Raw genomic sequence first — 23,890 nt, forward strand, 5'->3', positions numbered from 1 at the left:
CAATTTTACAGGTTTACACTGATCCGCAATGAAACACCTTGCCAATCACGTGTGTCCACACTTATCCGGAGGAATCTGCTCGGGTCGAGCGAACTTGAAAATTACGAAGCTTCTGCAGTAGTTACAAAGCGTAACAAGGGCACTGCCACAAGCGATGAAGCATAGCATATTCAAAAGCAAAAAGAAATCTCGCAGCTGCGTGCAATCTATCTGATCAGGTAAAAGAGAGAAGCATGTATGCTTCACCTTCGGCTTCCCTCCGCCAAGCGTACGAGCTGCGTTTTATCAGCTCGTACGCTCTAAGCCAAGAAAAAGAAACGGCTGTAGTAATGTAACTAGGCGCATACGCATTAGTATCTCTCGACATCAGAAGTCCAAAATCAGGCGGCATGGCAGTGCTGTTTCATTTTTTATTTGCCTCCTTGTGGGGGGGGGGGGGGGGGGGGGTTGCACCAACATATCTTTTGCCCGGTTTCACATCCAATTTTCACAACGTCAAGGCGTCCTTGAACTACTTGAATACACCAGCACACACAAACTTGCGTTTCAGGATGGCTTCTAACTTCGAGGTAAATGCCGAACTGCACACCAACTTGAGCTTAGAGACCATGGCTAGCTCGGCATAGTCCGACGCGCTCCTGTTGCGTAGCAGTCGTTCCTTCATGTGTTGCTTGTAGAAATCTTCGAACCTGTCTTTTTCGTCCAAGAACCCTACGAACTCGGCGACCTCTTCTAAAAGGCGATCTGTCTCTTCCTTGCCCTTTCCATTAATCGCCGACCTCAGCAAGTCATCCGCATACAAGGCCACATGCTCGGCCGAGCTGCTGTTCACGTTCAGGATGTGTTTGAAATTGGCGCTAATAATGGCTTTTACATAGCGCCTGTCGTTGAAACAACTGATTAGGTGGTGTTGAAAGCGATCTTTAAGATCCATCAGTTTTTTGACCAAGGAAGACGAGTCTTTTTTGTAGCAGTCTTCCTCCATGAGTGAGCAGCCCAGCTCACGAAGATACTTGCTCCCACACAATGCAGCTGATTTGAGGCCGGTCTCGGCGTGGCTCAGCAGCCTAAGCACGCACGCGAGGTCCCGCATCCTGTTGTTCTTCAGCATGGCCACGACGCCCGAATCCTCCTTCTCCACTATGGCCTTCGCATGGTTAACAATTAGCTCCTGGTAGACCACTTGCTGGATTTTGACCTCGGTGCCACATCCCAGGAAATACTTTGCCCGCATCGACTCTTCCTTCATGCACTGCTCCGCCATCAGGACGTAGTCGATCGCGCTCTTTTTTGTCAAGTGCTTTAGGCTTTAGAGAGCGTAGAACGTAGCCGATTCGGCCAAGAATCGCCGCTCGAAGACTTCCTCGTATATTGACCTCGAATCAATGCCCAGTTCAACCAGCATCTGGCAGGCGTTCTCGATTAACAGCCACTCAACCACCTCACCCACGCGAGCTCGGCTCACCTTTTGCAAGACAGTATCTCGCAGCCTGTCTTGTATGTCTATGTTGAGCACTACCTCGTCGCAAAAGAGATGCAACCCGAAGTTGTAAACGCTACCCATGTTGTCGTTCAAATCAGTACGCTCCAAGTACAAAAGGATTTCCTTAATACGAGTCATGCTTATCTGGTAGTCGTTCCAGGCTTGAACTAGTGTTCTCAGGAAACTATCGTTGGTACAGAAAAGGATGGCTGGCCTTACTTTTCTCTCCAAGTGGTGGATCAAGACTTTGCATACTTCACTGTAGAGCAGCCTTCCTTGTTTCCGGATCACTAAGTTGTAGCCGCACGTGTACAGTTGTTCGTAGCGCAGACCTTCGCCGCCATCTTCCAGTATGTACTGGATGGCCTTGCGAAGCGGCTCCCACTTCTCGGTAAAGCTTTGGTCCATCGAATCTGGCGGCTCTAAAGCGGCAGCACCTGGGCGTCCTTCGGAAACAACGAGGCTATGGCGTCTGACCCTTCGTTTTCTTCTCAGCAGCCCAAACGTGCTGCTCGAGCGATTCGCATACCTTCGTTCTCTATCACCATGACTGTCTTGCGGTGCGCGTCGGTTTTCGTAACAAAGTGCCAGTTCTTTCTTAAGCCGTGGTTATGGTTTCAAGTCATGGAAGGAATGAATTATATGATCGTAACGCACTACATACAAGTCTATTCTATGTCCTTAACAAGTGGCCAGTAATGGCATTCCATCATTACTGGACAACTTTTATTTAGATGGGATAGGTTAGGGGGGAACAACACTTAGATATGTTCGAGTCCGTGACTCTCATTCGATCTGGCCAATATAGCCTCTATTCGCTCTAGAGAAGGGACTGTTAGTAGGTACACCAATGGCGCTGTTTTTTTGCAGCTTCATAATATGTGATCGTACCGGGTCATCTCGCTGCATTCTTTACAATTTGGATTGTATTATTTTGAGTAAATGTGGGCTAATGTACACGGGCTAAAGAAGACTCGCGTCTGGAAACGACGCCAGGTTACTTCCTGCCTTTTGTCAAGTTTCTTGTCTGGCGGAGGATATATCCGCCTTTCTAGCTTAAAGTTATTAATATAGTCGTGAAGTGATATGACTGCATCTCTCGCGAATTTGGGCCAATCAATCTTGTTCGCTGCACGGCTGACATAACCTCGAGAGGTTATGTCAGCCAGCTCGTTTCCCCTGTTTCTCGGGTGTACGGCACCCGTATAATTTCCACCTCGTTTTCGTTCCAGTCCTGATATCTTAATATGCGGTCTGTCTCCTTGAATATCATCCCCCTCGCAATATTGTTTAGAGCGGCTTTGGAGTCACTAGTTCTGGTGGCAGGTTTGGCGCTGACCATTACCATGGCATTACCTGTCGTACCTGAGTTGTTTCTTTTTATCAAACCGGACAATAATGTTTTCCCCAAGTCGTCAACGCCCACGAGTGCGAAAGAGTTGTCTCCTTCGTATTCCGCCATGTCTACATAAAGTGCCTATTCAGAAACTTCTAACTTGGCCTCAAGCGCCTTTGCTCTTTGCTCTTCTCCTCTTTCATGACAAGATGGGCGCATGTTTTTTGGTAGCGGTTTATTATTGAGTGCATTCCACACTTTAGTCGGCAGGTTTACTTGAGCTTTTCTTTCCGGGATTCTATCTCGTAGTCCTAGGTAACCCCGGATCTTCCATCCCATGGATGTGGTGGCGAGCCTCCTTAAATCTGTGCTATTATATGTGCCTCCCATAATTCCGTGGTGTTATTGTAGAGACCAAGTTTAGGAGGTCTTTTCGTCGGGTTGCAGTGTGGTAGCCTCAGCGCGGCTTTATATGCCTGCCCAATGAGCCCTTTTATTTTTTTATTTTCTTCCAGCGTTAGCTTAAGGATGGGATAGTAAACACTATTCTGCTTCACGAAAGCCTGAATAATTCGGCAAAAATCTTTCTTAACCCCCGTTTTTTTTATTCGTTGGCTATTCACCTTATTAACCTGGGTGTCATGATAATTATTGACTTAAGTCTCTTTATTATTTCAGGTTTCTCTCTATTGTCATGGATTATTGGCCCCAGGACCCTGATTTTGTCCGCTCTGGTTAATGGTGCGCCATTTAATTCTACCATTTTTTTTTTTTTTGTACTCCGGATTATCAGAAATTCGGATTTGCTCGGTGACCATTTTAGCCCTGGCCATTCTACGTATTTTTCAACAATGTCGGTTACTTGTTGGAGATTTTTTTCTATTTCTCTATTGTTGCCTTGGTGTGTCGATATTATGATATTCAATATCAATATCATCATCATATAGCGTATGTTTAACGCCTTTAACAGTCCTCAATAGTCATGCAAGGTTCTTTAACGCCAGGATGAAGGAAATAGGGGGAGAGAACTAAGCCTTGTGGGGTGCCCTTGTTTCCTAGTTTATTAGTTTCTAGTATTGCATCTAGTATTCTCACCCGATGCCAAGAGAACGACCAGGAAAAAAATCTTTTTGAATTCAAGCCTACAAATTTCTGGTTGTTAAACAATTATCCTATGCTTTATGGTTACTATTTTGACATACATATTAAGATGTAATTTATTCAAGAAACATGCAGGACTGCAAGTCGTCTGCTCTGTCTCTTCTGTCAGCTCGGTATTGCTGCAAAGCACCAAACGACATTGGGCTTGCTGGACAACAGGTGAGACACGTTTTTCTGCTTGAAAACACCGACATAAAGATCAGCACAGGCTGCTGTAGTGTTTTACATCACAGTGGGTTGTTTCTATGAGGCGCAGAACGGCATTTAAAGCGCGGTGCCCCTGCAGGTTTGATTACAACAGTAAGAGGATGGGATGAGGGGGCATGAGGGGCCAGAGCACGAATATATATAGAGCATGCACTTATTTCGCGGTGCAGCTTGCCGTGCGCATTTATGAAACTTTCACCCTGTTTGTTACTCTGACAATTGAGGGAACGTTGTTTTGCTCGTGGTGCAAGCCCTGGCTTCTTGTGCGTTTTGTCGTTCTTCTGGCACCACAACACAGAGCTGTAGCTGCCGTGGGAGGGACAGCCGGGCGGCATGGCAGAATGGTCTGAAAAATGTCAATACGCGCACGTGTTATTTTGAATTGCCAAACCATATTCACAAGTCATAACTATGCTAAAATTGTTTTGAATGGAGTAGAAAACAGCTGCGCCATACAAATACGCTGGCGCAATGACACACATAATAGGATGTGACTGATTTCACACTAAATAAGAGCTGACTACAGGCGCAGATAAATGATACCCGAAATATACATATGAGCCCTGGATTTGAAATACGCGCCGACTGAAGTGTGGGATGCACTCAATAATAAACCGCTGCCAAAAAACATGCGCCCTGCTTGTCATGAAAGAGGAGAAGAGCAAAGAGCAAAGGCGCTTGAGGCCAAGTTAGAAGTTTCTGAAGAGGCGCTTTATGTAGACATGGCGGAATAAGAAGCAGACAACTCTTTCGCGCTCGTGGGCGTTGACGACTTGGGGAAAACATTATTGTCCGGTTTGATGAAAAGAAACAACCCAGGTACGACAGGTCATGCCATGGTAATGGTCAGCGCCAAAGCTGCCACCAGAATTAGCGACTCCAAAGCCGCTCTAAACAATATTTCGAGGGGCATGATATCCAAGGAGACAGACCGAATATTAAGATATCAGGACTGGAACGAAAACGAGGTGGAAATTATACGGGTGCCATACACCCGAGAAACAGGGGAAACGAGCTGGCTGACATAACCTCTCCAGGTTATGTCAGCCGTGCAGCGAACAAGATTGATTGGCCCAAACTCCCGAGAGATGCAATCATATCACTTCACGACTACATTAATCACTTTAAGCTAGAAAGGCGGATATATCCTCCACCAGATAAGAAGCTTGACAAAAGGCAGGAAATAACCTGCCGGCGCGTCCAGACTCGAGTCTTCTTTAACCCGTCTACATTAGCACACTTGTACTCAAAATAATACAATCCAAATTGTAAAGAATGCAGCGAGATGGCCCGGTACGATCACATATTATGAAGCTGCAAAAAAAAAAAAAAACAGCGCCATCGGTGTACCTACTAACAGTCCCTTCTCTAGAGCGGTGAGAGGCTTTAATGACCAGATCGGGTGAGAGTCACGGACTCGAAGCAGTCGAAGTGTTGTGCCCCCATATCCTATCTAATCTAAATACAAGTTGTCCAGTAATGATGGGATGCCATTAACGGCCACTTGTTAAGGACATAGAATCGACTTGTATGTACTGCGTTATGTTCATATAATTCATTCCTTCCATGACTTGAAACCATAACCACGCCTTAAGAAAGAACTGGCACTTCATTACGAAAACCGACGCGCACCGCAAGACATTCATGGTGATAGAGAACGAAGGTATGCGAATCGCTCGATCAGCACGTTTGGGCTACTGAGAAGAAAACGAAGGGTCAGACGCCATAACCTCGTTCTTTCCGAAGGACGCCCAGGTGCTGCCGCTTTAGAGCCGCCAGATTCGATGGACCAAAGCTTTACCGAGAAGTGGGAGCCGCTTCGCAAGGCCATCCAGTACATACTGGAAGATCGCGGCGAAGGTCTGCGCTACGAACAACTGTACACGTGCGGCTACAACTTAGTGATCCGGAAACAAGGAAGGCTGCTCTACAGTGAAGTATGCAAAGTCGTGATCCACCACTTGGAGAGAAAAGTAAGGCCATCCATCATTGCTAGTACCAACGATAGTTTCCTGAGAACACTAGTTCAAGCCTGGAACGACTACTAGATAAGCATGACTCGTATTAAGGAAATCCTTTTGTACTTGGAGCGTACTGATTTGCGCGACAACATGGGTAGCGTTTCCAACTTCGGGTTGCATCTCTTTTGCGACGAGGTAGTGCTCAACGTAGACATACAAAACAGGCTGCGAGATACTGTGTTGCAAAAGGTGAGCCGGGCTCGCGTGGGTGAGGTGGTTGAGTGACTGTTATTCGAGAACGCCTGAAAGATGCTGGTTGAACTGGGCATTGATTCGATGTCAATATACGAGGTAGTCTTCGAGCGGCGATTCTTGGCCGAATCTGCTACGTTCCACGCTCTCGAAAGCCAAAAGCACTTGACAGAAGAGAGCGCGATCGACTACGTCCTGATGGCGGAGCAGAGCATGAAGGAAGAGTCGATGCGTGCAAAGTATTTCCTGGGATGTGGCACCGAGGCAGAAATCCAGCAAATGGTCTACCAGGAGCTGGTTGTTAACCATGCGAAGGCCATAGTAGAGAAGAAGGATTCGGGCGTCGTGGCCATGCTGAAGAACAATAGAATGCGGGACCTCGCGTGCGTGCTTAGGCTGATGAGCCGCGCCGAGACCGGCCTCAAATCAGCTGCAGTGTGTGGGAACAGTATCTTCGTGAGGTGGGCTGCTCACTCATGGAGGAAGACTGCTACAAAAAAGACTCGTCTTCCTTTGTCAATAAGCTCATGGATCTTAAGGATCGCTTTCAACACCTTCTCATCAGTTGTTTCAAAGACAGGCGCTTTGTAAAAGCCCTTATTAGCGCCAATTTCAAGAACATCCTCAACGTGAATAGCAGCTCGGCCGAGCATGTGGCCTTGTTTGCGGATGACTTGCTGAGGTCGGGGATATATGGAAAGGGCAAAGAAGAGACAGATCGCCTTTTAGAAGCGGTTTTCGAGTTCGTCGGGTTCTTGTACGAAAAAGACCGCTTGGAACATTTCTACAAGCAACACATCAAGGAACGACTGCTACGCAGCAGGAGCGCGTCGGACTATGCCGAGCGAGCCATCGTCTCTAAGCTCAAGTTTGTGTGCAGTTCGGCGTTTACCTCAAAGTTAGAAGCCATCCTGAAACGCAAGTCTGTGTCTGCCAGTGTATTAAAGTAGTTCAAGGCCGCCTTGACGTTGTGAAAATTGGATGTAAAGCCGGGCACAAGATATGTCGGTGCAACGAAGAAGGCAACTATAAAATAAAACAGCACTGTCATGCCGCCTGAAGTTGGACTTCTGGTGTGGACACATACTAATGCGTATGCGCCTAGTTACATTTTACAGCCGTTTCTTTTTCTTCGCTTTGAGCGTACGAGCTGATTACACGCAGCGCTTGGAGCTACGGGTCGCTCTCTTTAATCACAACGCCAGGAGCGCAGTTTGTCGGAGGCAAGTCGAAGGTGAAGCATACATGCTTCTGTCTTTTACCTGATCAGATAGATTGCACGCAGCTGCGAGATTTCTTTTTGCTTTTGAATATGCTATGCTTCATCGCTTGTGGCAGTGCCCTTGTTACGCTTTGTAACTACTGCAGAAGCTTCGTAATTTTCAAGTTCGCTCGACCCGAGCAGATTCCTCCGGATAAGTGTGGACACACGTGATTGGCAAGGTGTTTCATTGCGGATCAGTGTAAACCTGTAAAATTGTAGACGAGACGAAAGGCGCATGTAAAGTCACGGACACGGCACTTTCTATCGTTACATGCGCCTTTTTGTCTCATCTGCATCGCGCAATTTTATTTAAATTACAGAATTCCACCCCGAAAAGTTCCCCGATAGTTTGCGGAGTGTAACCACGCGAACAAACGGTCTGTCTGCTTTCAAAGACAGCTCTCTGAAGCAGAAGGTATGTTCCTCACCAATCAGTTAGGACGCCTCGCTAGCCTTCCCGGCCGTTCTATCAACTGGTATCATTGCCTGTGGTCATTGCTTCGGATGTTTACGTCTCTGTCTCGGAGACAAACTGGTACATCTCTTTATTTATTCGACTTTATTTTCATATTAGTGACAGCCAACCCATAGTGACAAAATAATTTGTAATTCTGCATAGAACGACGTATTTTTCTTAAATGCCGCCATAGTGGACGTATCCAGTTGTGTACACTTGGTGCTATTGTACTTCTGCGAACTCGCACTAGAGGTCGTTTTTCGGTTTGTTTCCATGACACAGCGGCTATGGAAGGAAGGAGAGCCAGAAAGAGGAGGAGGGAAACAAGGAACGTTAACCAGAAGAGTGCTCCGTTGGGCTACCCTGCACTGGAGAAGAGAAATAAGGGGACTTAAAATGGGAAGAGAGTCTCAATTTGTCACTGAAGCCGGTTCGTCTGATGAAAGAAAACAGTGCCTTGAAGACTCTGGGGGAACTGACTGCTCTGGTCACGAATTTACGATCTTATCCTCCGCTAAACGGCGAGAATCGACACCGTCTTTACCCTCGCTTAGAGAACAGCCCTCATTGCCTTGAAGCCATGCCACAGAGGTCAAAGCCAGACTTCGGAGGAAATCAATGTCGACATCTTGCTGACAAGTCACTTCTGTTGCATCCTGCTTTTCATTTTCTGTTCATACTAATGTATCGCTTTCGTACTTATCTCGTGCATTTACTTGGTTAGTGGTTTTACTCTGTTCACGGGATTGTAGCCTATTAATTTCTCTCTTTGAAGGAGCCAATTGCCAAGCTCAAGAGCAGCTTTTACTTATGATTTGATAAATGTTTAGAGCACTGCGGTGACTTGCATTACAAAATCAGCCATGAAGACTTTGCAGAAATTTGGTTTCTCAATAGCATCAATCAAATCTTACTTTTTGTGGAGTATTGTATTAAAGGCATTGTGGAGGCTCTTCAGAAACTTTGCCGCCAATTTTCTGACGTTAGCATGGTGCCTGAATGTTTGATGAGGGCATGATGCAGTTATTTGAGAGGTTGGTGTTGAATGCTCGTGATGTTTTGGAGTGCAGTGTTTCCATAAGATTTGCCGCGGATTTATTGAGGTGTTTTTTATGGTTACATTTCTAACCAAAGGAAAGGATAGAAAAAAGAGGGAGGGGATGGAAAAGCAAGGAGGCGGAGTAACAGGGGGAGAAAGATAGAGGGGAAAGGCCTAGAGCAGTGAGGAGAATAATACAAAGCCGACTAAGAAATCGGCCACTTAAGTACGCACCTATGTATTTAGAATGTAACATTTAATCTATACTTGATATAGAAAATGAAGTAATACATTAAACATATGCCAGGTCAACTGTACGTTTTCTGATCTGAAGTCACCGCCAGCAGATCATAGATAAAGCATTCGCCACCATTTCATCCAGCGCGGTTTCACAAAACTTTGTGTAGTCATTTTCTTGAAAGAGAGACAAAATAACAAAAACCACAATTAGTTTCAGCGATTAAGTTTCCTTTTAATCTATCTTCGAGGGGCACACACGCTTGCTCAGGTATAAAAGAAGCGCAGCGCGTTAAGCAGAAGATTCGTATTTCCGCGAGTCCTCTCGCAACACTCAAAGATAGAATGATTGTATACGCACGACATTGTGTTCGCCAAAAGGGCGCTTGTGCCCATGACGTTGCTAACAAGAGCGACATCAATGCGTCATTTTGCGCATGTCGAGGAGATTGACCAAACTGACTCCCGATCATAGCTCGTGATCAGCGGACGTGAGAGCTACGAAAGTTCGTTCTTGTTTTTCCTTTCTTTTTAGCGTTTTAATACAGGCACGGATTAATATTTGGCATCGCTCCATTTTCCTAAAACGTGCCCTATAAGATAGTTTAAAGTTTGCTTTATTCTAGGCAGCAGCCCTATATTTAATTGCACAGTTAAAATTTGGTAATTTAAATTTAGCATCAAGCCTGGTCACGCCAGCTGAATTAGTCATTCATCATTACTCGATCTGACATATACAATCAGTAAGCGATTCTTTTTTCTCTATTACATGAAAAATGCTCGAATTTGGATAAGCTGCTAAAATTCGGTCGTAAGAAAACCATCGCACAACTCCGGCCTGTTGCGTCTGCCTAGGTATGCGAGCACACGATATGTTGCTCGCCGTGTGGGCAAGCCCCTTTTGGGGAACACGACGTGGCGCATATACAATAACTCCCAAATAAAACTTGAATCTTCCATGAAATTTTGCCCCAGCCGAATGACCAAATGAACATTTCATCCATAAGGTATTTTAGATGTCCCACCCTGCATGCAGGGAACCTTTTACCTGAAATAGCGCTGTTGTGGAGGACAAACGTCAGTTGTGCCGTTTTTTTGGGGGAAAAATGGCAAAGTTCCGGACAAAGAATGCAAAATATATGCATCGCTGTGCAAACACTGCCAACAGAAAAACTGTTCAATGCACTATAATATGCCAGCTAGCCTTCAATATAGCACTTTTTACGGAAACCAAATTTCACTAATGCGTATTTCTGCAATTCGAGTCTAAGAATGTGCATTGCGAAGAACGACGCCGTGACGACACCTTTTTGAAGCTGACTGTTGCAAGGCATCAACATATTGTTACGGAGCGCAGTATCGAGACGACGACGACGTGCTGGGGTGAAGAAGACGACGCTCAAGGTAAGCTGGATTCATTCTGGTGGGGTGTGCGTCTAACAGTGAACTAACGTTTACCGCTGTGTACATTTCTTTAACATGTGGTGGAGGATTGCTGGGAATATTTAAGCAGCCAAACCTGGATCACCGAGTAGCCGCCAGATTAGTACTATTACTATGCCATCCGACGCGACACCTTCTTCAGCGGCACCACCGGCGCCCACCGTCGTCATGAAGTAGACTCGTGATTTAGGCACCTTTTGCGGTGCCGACCCCGTCGACGTAGAAGACTGCCTTGCTACGCACGAGCGCGTCAGCAAGCACAAACACTGGGGCGCGACCCTCATGCTCGCCAACATCTATCTGGCGGGTACGGCGCGCGTCTGGTTTGAGACGCATGAAGACGATATCACATCCTGGGATATGTGCAAGAAGCTTCGTGACCTATTTGGCAAGTCAGTCGGACGCAAGTTTGGAACACAAAAAGACCTCGCATCCCGTGTCCAGTCTTCGCCGGAATCATGCTTGTCGTATATTGAAGGCATTCTAGCCCTATGCCGAGAAGTGGACAGCGCAATGTCCGAGTCAGACAAGGGGGGCCACATATTAAAGGGAATTGCAGACGATGTTTACAATCTGCTGCTTTCCAAAGACTGTCCGACGGTCGACTCAGTCATCCAAGTTTGCAGGTCGTTTGAGCAAGCAAAACACCGCCGTATTACTCACCGCTACGACCGCTTGCCAAACACAGCTGCTACGTGAGCTTCAACTCTGGCCAGCCTTCCGCACAGCCTTCGCTCCAACCTAACCTCCCAGTCGTAGCTGCTGCGGCTCCTAGCACGTCCTTTCTGACGCGATGTCGCTACCACAACCCGGACGAATGGCGAACCTCGGATGACTGACCCATCTGCTTCAACTGTTCACCTGTCGACCACATTTCTCGCCATTGCCGCAGCCGCTGGGTTACGATACCTGGACCTCACTACTATCCTGATAACAGCACCGACTATGGTTTACATCTAAATTATTTCCGTGATACGCGCTCTCGTGTCTTTAACTCGCCAGCCCTGCGCATGTTCAGCCGCTCATCGTCTCCTCTGATCCGGCGGTCCCGCTCGCCCCAATATCGCCGTGCATCATCTCCCCACTTCTCTCGCTCTCATTCGGAAAACTAACCAACGCAGCTTCCGGAGGTGACACTGCATTGACGACCCCCACCGAAAATCCTCTGCTGAACCTCGTTCATCACCGCAACCTTCTAGACATCGATGTGGATGGTGCCCCTGTTACTGACCTCATTGACTTGCGACCAAAATTTCAGCCCTCAGCTCAACCTTTCTCTGCCGTCTCAGAAGGGTTGTCACACACGCCGCTTCATCCGCCGTTCGTGTCGCTTATGGAATCGGCGCTGCCGTCGTGGGACTGTGCACTGTGCGCGTGAGTATATTCGATCACACTACCTCTGTTCTCTTCACTGTCATCAACCACTACCCTCACGACGTGATCCTCAGCATCGAATTTTTAACGGCCCATTCTGCCCAGATTGATTTCTCAACTGGACGTCTTCGCTTAGATCTGCCCTTCTACTCCGAAAACACGATGTGAAGCCCCGCCTCCGATCCGCCGAATTTGTTCGTCTACCTCCCGAAGCTGCTATTTATGTTCCGCTGGCTCCGTTCTCCGCAGTTCCTGACGGCACATACATCACCTGCCCAATTACCGACGTTGTTCTCCGTAGCAACATCATACTCCCTCATATCGTCTTGACTATCACTGCTAACTGCACCTATATCTTCCCGTCCTCAGCTTCAGCCGCTCGACCCAAGTTTTACCCCATGGCATCGCACTCGCTGATCTGTTATCTTTGAGAGACGCCGACGTTGCTGCTGTAACGCCTCAGAATCTATTGAAGCAGCATATATCGGCTTCTTTCTATTCGAACCTCTTTTCAGGCATGATAGCCGCGGATCTGCCAGATGACCAAGCCAGAGCTCTCTCCGACCTTTTGCTGTCATACAGTGATATATTTGATTTCGGCGTCTGATCATTAGGCCAAACATTCGTTGTGACCCATCGTATCAATACGGGTGACCCCAGCTCCATCCACAGAAGGCCTTATCGTGTCTCCCGTACTGAGCGGCATGTTCTACAGAAAGAAGTTGACAAGATGCTGGCGCAAAACAATATTGAGCCTTTCTGCAGTCCCTGGGTGTCCACTGTCGTATTAGTCAAAAAGAAAGACCAAAGTTGGAGCTTTTGTGTCAACTATCACCACCTTAATCAAATAACAAAGAAAGATATTTGTCCTCTTCCGCGAATTGACGACGCGCTTGACTGCTTGCATGGTGCTAGCTATTTTTTTTTCCATCCACATGCGTTCAGGCTACTGGCAAATTGCTGTCGATGAACAGGATCGCGAAAAAATCGCATTTGTCACCCCCGACAGACCCTATCAATTCAAGATTATGCGATTTCGTCTCTGTAACGCTCCTGCGGTATTCCAGCGCATAATGGACTCGCTCCTCCGTGCCTTCAAATAAACATGTTAGTGCTACTTAGATGACGTCGTCGTTTTCTCTCCCACCTTCGCAATCCACCTTGATCGACTTTCTACAGTCCAGACCATTTTTCGCTTCGCCGGAATTCAACTGAACGCTAAAACAAGCAGCTTCGGCCGGCGCCAAATCGAAGTCCTGCTTCATTTGGTTGATGAAAATGGTGTGCAGTCCGACCCTGACAAAGTTCTAGCCGTGCGCGAGTTCACAACCCCGCGTAGCTCAAGTGACGTGCGAAGCTTCCTTGACCTTTGCTCATACTTCCGCCGCTTTAATCGGAACTTCAATCAATCAATCAATCAATCAATCAATCAATCAATCAATCAATCAATCAATCAATCAATCAATCAATCAATCAATCAATCAATCAATCAATCAGCCTTTTATTTTCTCTATATTAGAGAAGGAGACAGGAATAAAAGCTCGGAAGCTTGACACAGGTCCTCCCCCTTTTTTACATTGGCATTGCATCAGACAAGCGGCAATAAATTCTGCGCTATACATTATAGCACAAAAGAAGATATTACGCCTTGAAAAAGAATCAAAAAGTACCAACACAAAAATATATGCAGCGTCATCACACAAACTTGTTCAGAAAAAAATTCTTAATAACAGTATTTGAATGCTGGAAAGAGTCAAACATTTCTTTGTTTATTTATTTAATAGCACTGGCAGTGTGCAAGAGACAGATTGTTCTGAGTAATATGCTCTAGGTGTAGGAACTAACCACATTTCTTTATATCTGGTAAGTGGAATATGGGTGTTTTTTACAAGTTCTGCCAAATTACCAACGTAATTTTCATTGCTCCGCGAAGCACTTTTGAAGCTCATTAAAATTCTGTATTCGTGTAAAGCGAAGACTGGCAGGATTTCGTATTTTAAAAACAGGTCAGTCGTAGGGAAACAATAAGGAACACCAGCAATGCATCTCACGGCTCTTTCTTGGAGAAGATGCAACTTGGTCATGTTCGTGATACCAGTGGTGCCCCAAACGATAATACAGTATTGTAAGCGAGACAGAACGAAAGAGTTATACACCAACAGCCTAATCTTGACAGGAAGAATGTTGCGCAAGCGCGATATAACTCCGACAGCTGAGGATACTTTAGATCTAATATAATCAACATGATCATTCCAAGTCAAGTGCTTTGAAAACATGACACCAAGGCTTTTGACAGAATCCACTATCTCCACAGGATCACAGTTTAAACATACATTGAGTGGCCTAAACAATACCTTCCCTTTCGGCAAGTACAACACTGTTTTAGTCTTTTTAGGATTAATCTTCAGAAAATTTGCTTTTGTCCATGTATTTAATGCATCAATTGTTCTGCTTGCTTTTTCTTCAATATCATCTTCTGATTTCCCGGAGATGAACACTGAAGTATCATCTGCGTAGGTTACAAATGTACTATTAGGTTCACAATGCACAATATCATTTAGATAAAATAAAAGAAAAGCGGATCCAATATGCTTCCCTGGGGAATTCCTGTGCAGATATTCTGTAGATATTCTGTACTGAAGACAAGGAACTTTTAAAGTCTACATACTGTGTTCTGTGGGAGAGGTATGATTCCATTAAGTCTAGTGCTTTTAAGTGGATACCGTAGGTTTCCATTTTATGTAAGATAATTTTGTGACTTAATAAATCAAACGCTTTTGTGAAATCTATGTAAATGTCAGTAACCAGCTCCTTATTTTGAAAATTATCTATTATTATTTCTTTTTGTGCAAGTAGCGCTGTTTCTGTAGATCATTCTGTTTCTGTAGAACTTCGCAGACATCGCTCGTCCGCTTACCGCTCTTCTCAGAAAAGCATACCTTTGACATAGGGTTGTGACCAATCCTATGCCTTTATGACGCTTATTTCCACCCTGACTACTCCACGTTCTGGCACACTTCGATCCTTCTGCACCCACCCAACTGCGCACCGACGCTAGCGGCTATGATAATGGTACCATCCTTTCCCAGTACCAGCATGGTTCCTTCCGCGTCATTGCTTATGCTAGTCGCCTGCTTTCGTTCCCTGAGTGTAATTATTCAATTACAGAGCGGGAATGCCTTGCCCTTGTTTGGGCGCTGAAAAAATTACGCCTTTATTTGTTTTGGCGGGCCTTCTGCGTAGTGACAACTATAATGCTTTGTGCTGGCTGTCCTTACTTAAGGACACCAGTGGCCGCTAAAGTCGCTGGGCCTTGCGAATACAAGAGTACGCATTTACTGTAGTATATAAGTTCGGCCACTTACACCAAGACGCTGACTGCTTGTCCCGCCATCCCGTAGATCCTCCCGATTGGTCAGACCATACTGCTGATGACTTGTCCATCTACGACTTTATCAATATCGTCTAGGACTTTATCAATTCACCACGGCCTACCATCCGCAAACGAATAGTCTTACTCAGCGCCTTAATCGCACACTGACCGACATGATGTCCATGTATGTGTGCGATTACCATAGTGACTGGGACGTCTCCTTACCTTTCGTCCCGTTCGCCTATAACTCCTCACGCCATGACAGTGCCGGATAACTACCGCATAACCTACGTATAACCTAGGTAACACACCAAGCTACGAAAGAACCACCACAAGCAACTCGACACCATACTTCGCATGGCCTACAAGCGGGCGCTATGGTATACCCCTCACCGCCTCTACCGACCAGCTCCTTAACCCTGTTGTCCACAACACCATCGACGAATACCTAGAAGCTCAACTTGTAACGCAATCTTTCCGCCTCTCTGGTACTGCCACCGGGCGGCAAGTACCTGAAATGCTCGACATTAGTCTTCCCAGCACCACGCAACAGAGACATGTCATATCACCTGAATGTAGGAGCAAACTCCGTACAATGTCTTTACCACGTAATGCGCATGGAGTATGGATAATAATTACTCCTAGGACAAAGGAGCCTTCTTTGTGGATGCTGCAGGTATACCTGCGAAGACATTACAACCGAGGCTGTAACTCACCTGGGCCATACGGTAGCAGGGCTCACGGCTCGAAATTCACACGCCGCACAAATCAAGGAGGCGGCGATCGCATTAGGAGCAACACACACAGATTCCATATAAATCATCACCGACTCCCAAACCGCCTACAGAAGCTACATGCGAGGCCGGGTTTCTCCATTGGCTTGTAAAAGCTTATTTCACGCCAGACATCAGGCCTCAGGCAAAGAAGTAATAGAGGTGCCTAGTCATTAATGAGTAGACAAAAATGTGTGTGCACACGCCATAGGCACATATTATCTCTCTCGCGATCCCTCATCACTCCTCTCACATGACTGCCTACAGCCCCTCACTACATAACGCGAGATACGTCCGCTCAGAGAGACAAACATTCCCAGCACCTGCTAAAGGACTCGATAAATCAGACGAGCGTCACCTCTGCTCGTTACAAGCATTGCCTTACAACAGCCCAGCTAGATTGCAAACAATTATTCAGGCTACTTTCTCAGCTGAACGCATATTTTGCGGCTAGTAATAAGACCATTACCATATGGCATGGACGTGTCAAGAAAAACAAGCCATACCTCGTAAAGAAAACCCAACGTTGGCGGATTGGAAGGTGGCCCTATCCTGGTCCGACCTTGCGGCACAAAAGACCTTGCTTGAGAGAGCTCGGGCAGTGCTATCAGCCAATGGAGTCCCGCTCTGAGGTCCCGACAAACTCCGCCCTTAACCCTTAGTTTTATTGGCCTTGATGAGTGACATGTGAAGCATGTGTATAAATTTCTACCTACGAAGGCCCCAAGGTAAAAACTATCAGGGGGGCCTCCTGTGATTAAGTGCAACTGTTAAATTGCTAATATAAGGCAGCAAAACAAGATAAGTGCACGGAGAGGACTTGAAATTGTAAAAAGTAAACAAAAGTGTAAGGAATGTGTGAACAAAAATTGGTATAAGCGTATACGTAAAGAAAATATTCAAAACAAATGTAGACGATAATAACAAAGTAATCAATACCATTGGCAAAAAATGACAAAAAATGGAAAGAATGTTATCAATAATGCAGAAAAACTACAATACAAATTAACATTAAAACAAATTTATCATAACAGGGCATAACATGTCGGACACTGGTCATCAGCAGTACATAAAAGGAAAGAAAAAGGAAAATGTTCACAGTGCTAATGCAGTTAGTAAATAGTTCTTCAATGATTGATGAAATGAGCGTGATGTGCGTAGTAATTTCAAGTGAGTGGGTTACGAATTCCAGATGAGTATTTGAAAAGAACACTAACTGCTTACCGTAATTAGTACGAATTTTTGGAAGTAGGTTGTTATGTTCTGAAAATTTTGTTATGTTTGTGCTTGACAGGAGAAGGGGGTCGAAGTAATCTAGTTTGAGTTCATTATTACGAAGGCGATATATAAGCATGGATAAATAGATTTACGTTGAAGGCCGAGAGGAAGAATGTTTAGATTAACGTATCCCTGTAAAATGGCAGATCTGAATGGGGCAAAAGTGATTACACGGAAGGCTTGACTTTGTAAATGACGAAGGCACGAGAGCTGAGTGTTGTATTTCCCCACAATAATATGCAGTGAGATGGCTATGTATGAAGGAGTAATAAAGGGAGCGAAGAGCATGCAGCGGGAAATAATGACGTGTCCTGGCTAATGCACGAATTCTAAATGCAATTTTAGAAGTTATACTATAACCTAATGTGCGTGTCGAACTTTGTTAGAGTCAAGCACGGTTTCAAGAAATATGGCAGTATCTGATGCATAGACAGCATGCGTATTAAAGTGAAACGGTGGAGGTATGTATACTTTTGTTGGTGGAATGAAAAATCATAAATTTAGTTTTCTGAGGATTATTCTGAAGTGAATTTTTTTCACACCACAGTCCAATACGATGAAGATCTTGGCCTAAGTTAGAGGCAAGGTTAGAAATATCGAATACACTGGAAAATATAGTCGTTTCAAAGCATAGAGTATGCAGTTAGAATTAGGGAGGAAGTTTAGAAGATCATTATCAACGTCTTGATCAACGACCTCTCTGTAAATATTTCTTCCACAATTCGCCTTTTCGCTGACAACTGCGTTCTTTATAGTCGCATAACTGCTACCGCTGACCAGACACTCCTCCAGAAAGACCTTGATATAATAGAAACTTGGTGCACCACCTCGCTGATGAATCTAAATATATCCAAATGCAAGAGTATGCAAATATCCCGAAAGCTTTCCACCTTCAACTATTCATGCTCGTTAAACTCCACTGCCAATTCAAGGGTTGAATCCTACTGATACTTAGGTGTTGGTATTACTGACAAACTCAACTGGTCTGAACACATCATGACATTAGTTGCAGAGACATCGAAAACACTTGCTTTCATCAAGCGTTTACTTTCTTTATACACAGGTAATCTCACTTACGAGGTGTATTCGACCGAAACTTGAATATGCCAGCGCAATATGGTACCCTCATCATCGATATCTAACTGAACCTCTCGAAAACATTCAGAATCCGGCGGCTCGATTCATCTGTTCTGAATATGATAGACAGGTTAGCATTAGTGCCAATAAATCATCCATTAGCGTTGACTCATTAGCACTTCGAAGGAAGATTTCGCAGTTGTGCCTATTACATAGTCTATATTATAATCGCCCTGACCTGGGAACTTTCTTTTTAATTTCACCTGTACGTACATCACGTCGTCTTTTCAATTCCATGAGCGTGCAGCGCATAACTGGTTTGACAAACTCATTTGATAAGTTGTTCTCACCCTTGGTGATTGAGGAATGGAATTCAATTCCTGAACGAATAGTATATGACCGTGATAACTCTGAATTCAGGTACCTAATATCAGCTGGATTTGCTAAATAATCCTATGATCAGTAAGCATCTGCTGCTTGACTCATGTATCAAACACGAATTTTGCTTTGTAGCTCTTTCCTAAGCCCATGTATATGTCATATTGTTCTGCTTTGCCTTGTATATATATTTTTTTCTCTTTCTTTGCAATAATTGCGCATGTATAATATTTTATTGAATGTCACATGAATCAAATGGGTGTTCTTTTCGTCTTGTTCTTTCATTACTTACGGTTCCATAGAATGTATAGCGTTACATTGCCTCTTTGCTTTTTATTTCACTGTATAATCATATGACCACATACTTGTTTTACTCGGTGCCCTCCCCCCCTAATGCAATGCCCGGCCCAGGCCCTTAAGAGACAAAATGATGATGATGATGATGAAAAGGAGTGATTCTAAGATTGACCCCTGGGAAACGCCACAGCTAATCACAGCTGGATTAGAAATAGCATTAGAATGTTGAACAACTTGAGTCTGTCAACAAAGAGGTGTCACAAATTCCCAAACTTTCCAGTTTTTGAAAAGGAATGTTATGGGTAATAGTCTTAAATGCTTTTGTAAAACCAACAAATACTACTCCAGCGAACCTACCATTATCTAATGATGGCATAATGAAATTCGTCAATTCAATTAGTGCTAGTTCAGTAGAATAATTTTGCCTGAAACCAAACTGATGAGGTGTAGAGAAGATTTAATTTCATGAAGTAGTTCGTTAGGCGAGTTACCACAAGTTTCTCAAATACTTTGCTAAAGAAAGGTAGTGCATGTTGTTATTGGGCGATAATTTGCTACGTTATTTCGCTCTCCTTTTGGGTACCATTTTACCTCGCTTAAGTTGATCAGGAAAAATGCCACTTCTAAATTAGAAATAATGATATGTGCAAGGATATGAACAATGATAGGAGCAAAGAGTTTAGTCTTCTACGGATGAATGTTGTCTAACTCAGGACTTGAATGTTTAATTGACGTTAGAACAAGGCGCACTTCTTCAGGTGATGTTGGGCGTAGAGTGAAGGAATCAGGACGAGTGACAGGAGGACAGTGAGATGACTGCAGAGCAATTCTGAGATCACTGAAAGCATTAGCGATGTCAACGAAAAAACGTTAACTCCATCACTAGTATTAGTAATGGGAGGCTGTGAATTAGACTGATTTACGAATTCTTTGTTGAGTTCCAGTTATTGTGATTGGTATTGCCATTTTAATAACCTAATCTTGGTAGTACCTTCGTTTGGCTACTTTCAGCACTGCAGATAGGTGATCGGAATACGTCTTGAACCGTTTTAAAAGGGTCATATTAAACGGCTGCGATTTAAAGGGGTCATGACAACAGTTTTGGAATATAAACTGTTTATTGCATCTTATTCCCGATATGCCAAGCAACTGAACCTCAATTTTTCAGCTCCACCGGAGCTGCAAACATTTTTAAAACTAATATTTTAATTTCTTCGTGAACATCTTGCTATTCTGGCCACCGGCGTAGCCGGTGACGACATAAAACGACGCCGCGTTGTCTGCTGCATGTTCTGTGCACTAGCAGCGTCAAACAATAGTTGCACAATGGCTTTGTGGCGGATCAAAATACAATCATGTCACTAACCGCGGTTACCGCAAGCTGCTTTTCCACCCCTCTTAGCGCTATTAACGTAGGCAATAGCGACGCCTCTGGACGGGATTCAGGAGCACGGCAGCGCCCGAGTACGAAAGCCCCATGAGCTGGCCCGTTCGAACAAAGTACACACTGTACACTGAAACACGTCTCTAAAGCAACACATGCAGTGTGCATAGAGGGCCGTCCAAAGGTGTTTTTGTACAATTTTCGAGTAGCACCTGACAGCGCATCAGTGTAATGTATAGGTGCGGCACGCTACATCGAGTTGCCCAATACCCTGTCCCGTGCGTCGCATCGTTTACACTACACGTTGTGAGGCTCAAGTCTGGCCGCAGCCGCATCATCAAAGCATACGGCAAGCTCATGAGGCTTACAACACAAAATGCCGCAAGCTTGCAGCAGTGGTGCAGCCCGCGAGCGCGGCTGGTGACGTACGGCGCCTGGCCATCGGCTTCTCCCTAATCGTCGCTAGGCTTACATTGCTTTGGCATAGAAGCAAAGCGGATGGCACTTTGTAAGTCGTCAGCGAGGCGTTTTAGTAAAAGGGTTAATCGATCATGAAACTCCTTCTCAACCCCACTTTTCTGTAGTGAAGAAAATTATTATTATGGGCGAAGCCTTAACATCGGAGCTCGCGTACGTGAACGCGGGCACCGCACCGGAGAAAGCTGCTACGTGGCTGTAAGCAAAAACTACCATCTCTGCATCAAAATTTCGCAAAAAGCATTAATTGTTTTCCGAGGCCTTAAATTATTAAGAGAAAAACACATTTTAGCATGCTTTTCTGACACAGGCTCCAGGGATATGCCGTATCACTGGCGCGGACGCTTGCGGAAGGCTCGAAGGGCACGGCCGGCGCGGCGGCGGTGTTTACGGCGGTGGGCCCAGTGCGGCCACAGACGATGGTGGCGGTCGCGCTGAGGTGGATGTGTGGAAAAGAACTAAATGGCGCTTCACTACAGTCTGTGTTCGGGTTTCAGAAAATGCTGAATCCGCCTTTTGCGCGAGTTTCCTGCGTATGCGCGAAGTCGTAGCGGCGACCGATGGAAACACATTGGACGGCGTCGACGGCGTTTCTCGGCGCCGCCAGTGCACGGGGGCTGGGGGCACCGGGCGGCACTGTGACCGTCACATTTTTCGCAAAGCGATGCCAACCACACCTGACGCATACGGTTGCCACTCTCTAGGGGTGCCGGGATGCGAAACGCGGTTTTTCAGGTTTCCTTCGGCGAGCCGCGAGCAACAACGACGTGAAGCTTGAATTAGGGCCACCAAGCGCGAAGATGTGAATGGCCGACCTTAGCAACCGACTGCGTACTCTCGACTGTGCGAAAAACACTTCGTTACAGGTGTGTATGCATCTAAAGGAAATGTGCATGATGAAAAGTATCTACTGGAGTTTGCACCAAGCCTGTAACCCACAAGTGATAGCCGCAATGAGCATTTGTTCGGCGCGTGTTTGCTTTATGTGCGACGGAGCTTGATATGGCGATGTATTTTGACGTTTCGTTTTCTTTATGTGCGAATGGGCCGGGTAGCGCAGATATCACAGGTGGCTGTGTGCGCTAGACCTTAATATTTAGCATGTTTTATCGCGACTGCCGCCTGACTAAAAAGAAAAAAAAAAGGGCATTTTTTGGGATGCACCGCCGTTCGCGAGCCGAGTGGTTGAGCTGGTCATGAGGCTCGCGAACTGCAGTGCATTAAAACGACGTATTTTTTTCTTGTTAGTCAGGTGGCAGTCAAGATAAAACATGCTAAATATTACGGCCTAGCGCACACGGCCGCCTGTGATATCTAAGCTACTTAGCCCTTTCACACATAAAGAAAAGAAACAACAAAATACATCGCCACCAGGCTCCCGGCGCAACTAAAGCAAACACGCACTGAAGAAATCCTAATTGCACCTATCACTGGTGCGTTACAGGCTGGGTGCGAACTCCGGTAGGTACTTTTCATCATGCATATTTCCTTTAGATGCATACGTACCTGTACTATCTGTATTTTTGCCGCTCGGAGCATATGGCGCACTTGACACTCTTGCACGACGCACAGTATTTTTTTTTACCTTATACAGGCTCGCCTTCGTGCATTCGGATTTTAGGAAGCTTGATAATCGTCGTCTTCATCCAACTGTTTGCAACGGCAAAGAAACCTCCAGGCACAAATCAGTCTCCTGGAGGGTTCATGCTCGTTCACTTGCAGAGTGGATCGCTCTGGACGTAGAACAGCGTTGGTTCCTGGCGGTCGTTTCAGCGATGGTGGCGGCGCCGCGCGGTCTTTTTTTGAAGCAGCGAGCCGGTGGTGGCTGTTCGCGGCGCGGGCGACCGCATTGGTTTGGAGCGTGAAGATGCGAGCAAAAACCAAATCTTTTTTTGCGATTCCGAGATGTGCAAATCAATAAACTGCTTGGCAAAGCAAATATGTGGTTCCTGCCACGAAGCAAGTGTGTTAAATGCGCGTTTCGGCTCTGTGGGCTGGTTTCTAAGACGTTTTGACTTGACGATCTATGTGGATTCTGAGCGACCTATTTTGTTGAGGTAAAAACCCACATCGTCAGTGCATTCATGGTCGCGAATCGCATTATATTTGAACTTAATATCATGCCATCGCAGCTGCACGATAGCGCTGCAGTGTTTAAACTCCGAGCTGATATGTTAAGGCGGACGTGTAAAACAGGGAGCCCTTTCTCTTATTAATAACCGCCTATATTTCTCCGCGTGCAGCTGTTCGTTACGGCTCTCGTTCAGCTTTAGTTTATTCTGATTCATCAGCACGAGATTAATTGAAAAAAAAAGTAAAACTAGATTCCTGGCCATACCGCGTCGACATAAAGAAATGAAATGCGCACATTTTTATGATGTACTTTCATTTTTCGACGGGGCGAGCAATGGGAGCGATATATTCGAAATCCGCTAACTTTTCAGTTGTATTTTAACTTTTCGGACGAGATGAGCAATGGGTCTTAACAAACGCAATGATTTCCTTACTCCTCCCTACTTCATCAATTTTTTCCCGGTAGTGCAAAGAACACACCTAGAGTGTTAATTTCGTCTGTTTCATTAAGCTCTAATGGCCGTTTCGCTACTGTTTAGAACAGTAGCATACGTTTGCCTCAGACT

General features: G+C 45.4%; 1 long non-coding RNA gene and 1 pseudogene across 2 annotated transcripts; both read right to left on the bottom strand.

The window, feature by feature from the left end:
- Nucleotides 1-511: 511 nt before the first annotated feature.
- LOC146172273 (cullin-3 pseudogene) lies at nt 512-1,264 on the bottom strand (annotated as a pseudogene).
- Nucleotides 1,265-13,716: 12,452 nt separating this feature from the next.
- On the bottom strand, nt 13,717-22,961 carry LOC146172274 (uncharacterized). 2 transcript variants are annotated; one of them, XR_014702512.1, is made up of 3 exons: nt 22,837-22,961; nt 16,157-16,269; nt 13,717-14,723 (listed from the first exon to the last, which is right to left on the bottom strand). It is a non-coding gene; the product is annotated as an uncharacterized LOC146172274 (long non-coding RNA). The 2 variants fall into 2 exon arrangements; XR_014702511.1 differs by lacking the exon at nt 22,837-22,961 and adding an exon at nt 18,716-18,824.
- Between the last annotated feature and the right edge of the window lie 929 nt (nt 22,962-23,890).

This window comes from Amblyomma maculatum, unplaced genomic scaffold, assembly GCF_055883805.1.
Source record: "Amblyomma maculatum isolate TAMU_Amacu unplaced genomic scaffold, ASM5588380v1 scaffold_13, whole genome shotgun sequence".
NCBI classification, from domain to species: Eukaryota; Metazoa; Arthropoda; class Arachnida; order Ixodida; family Ixodidae; genus Amblyomma; species Amblyomma maculatum.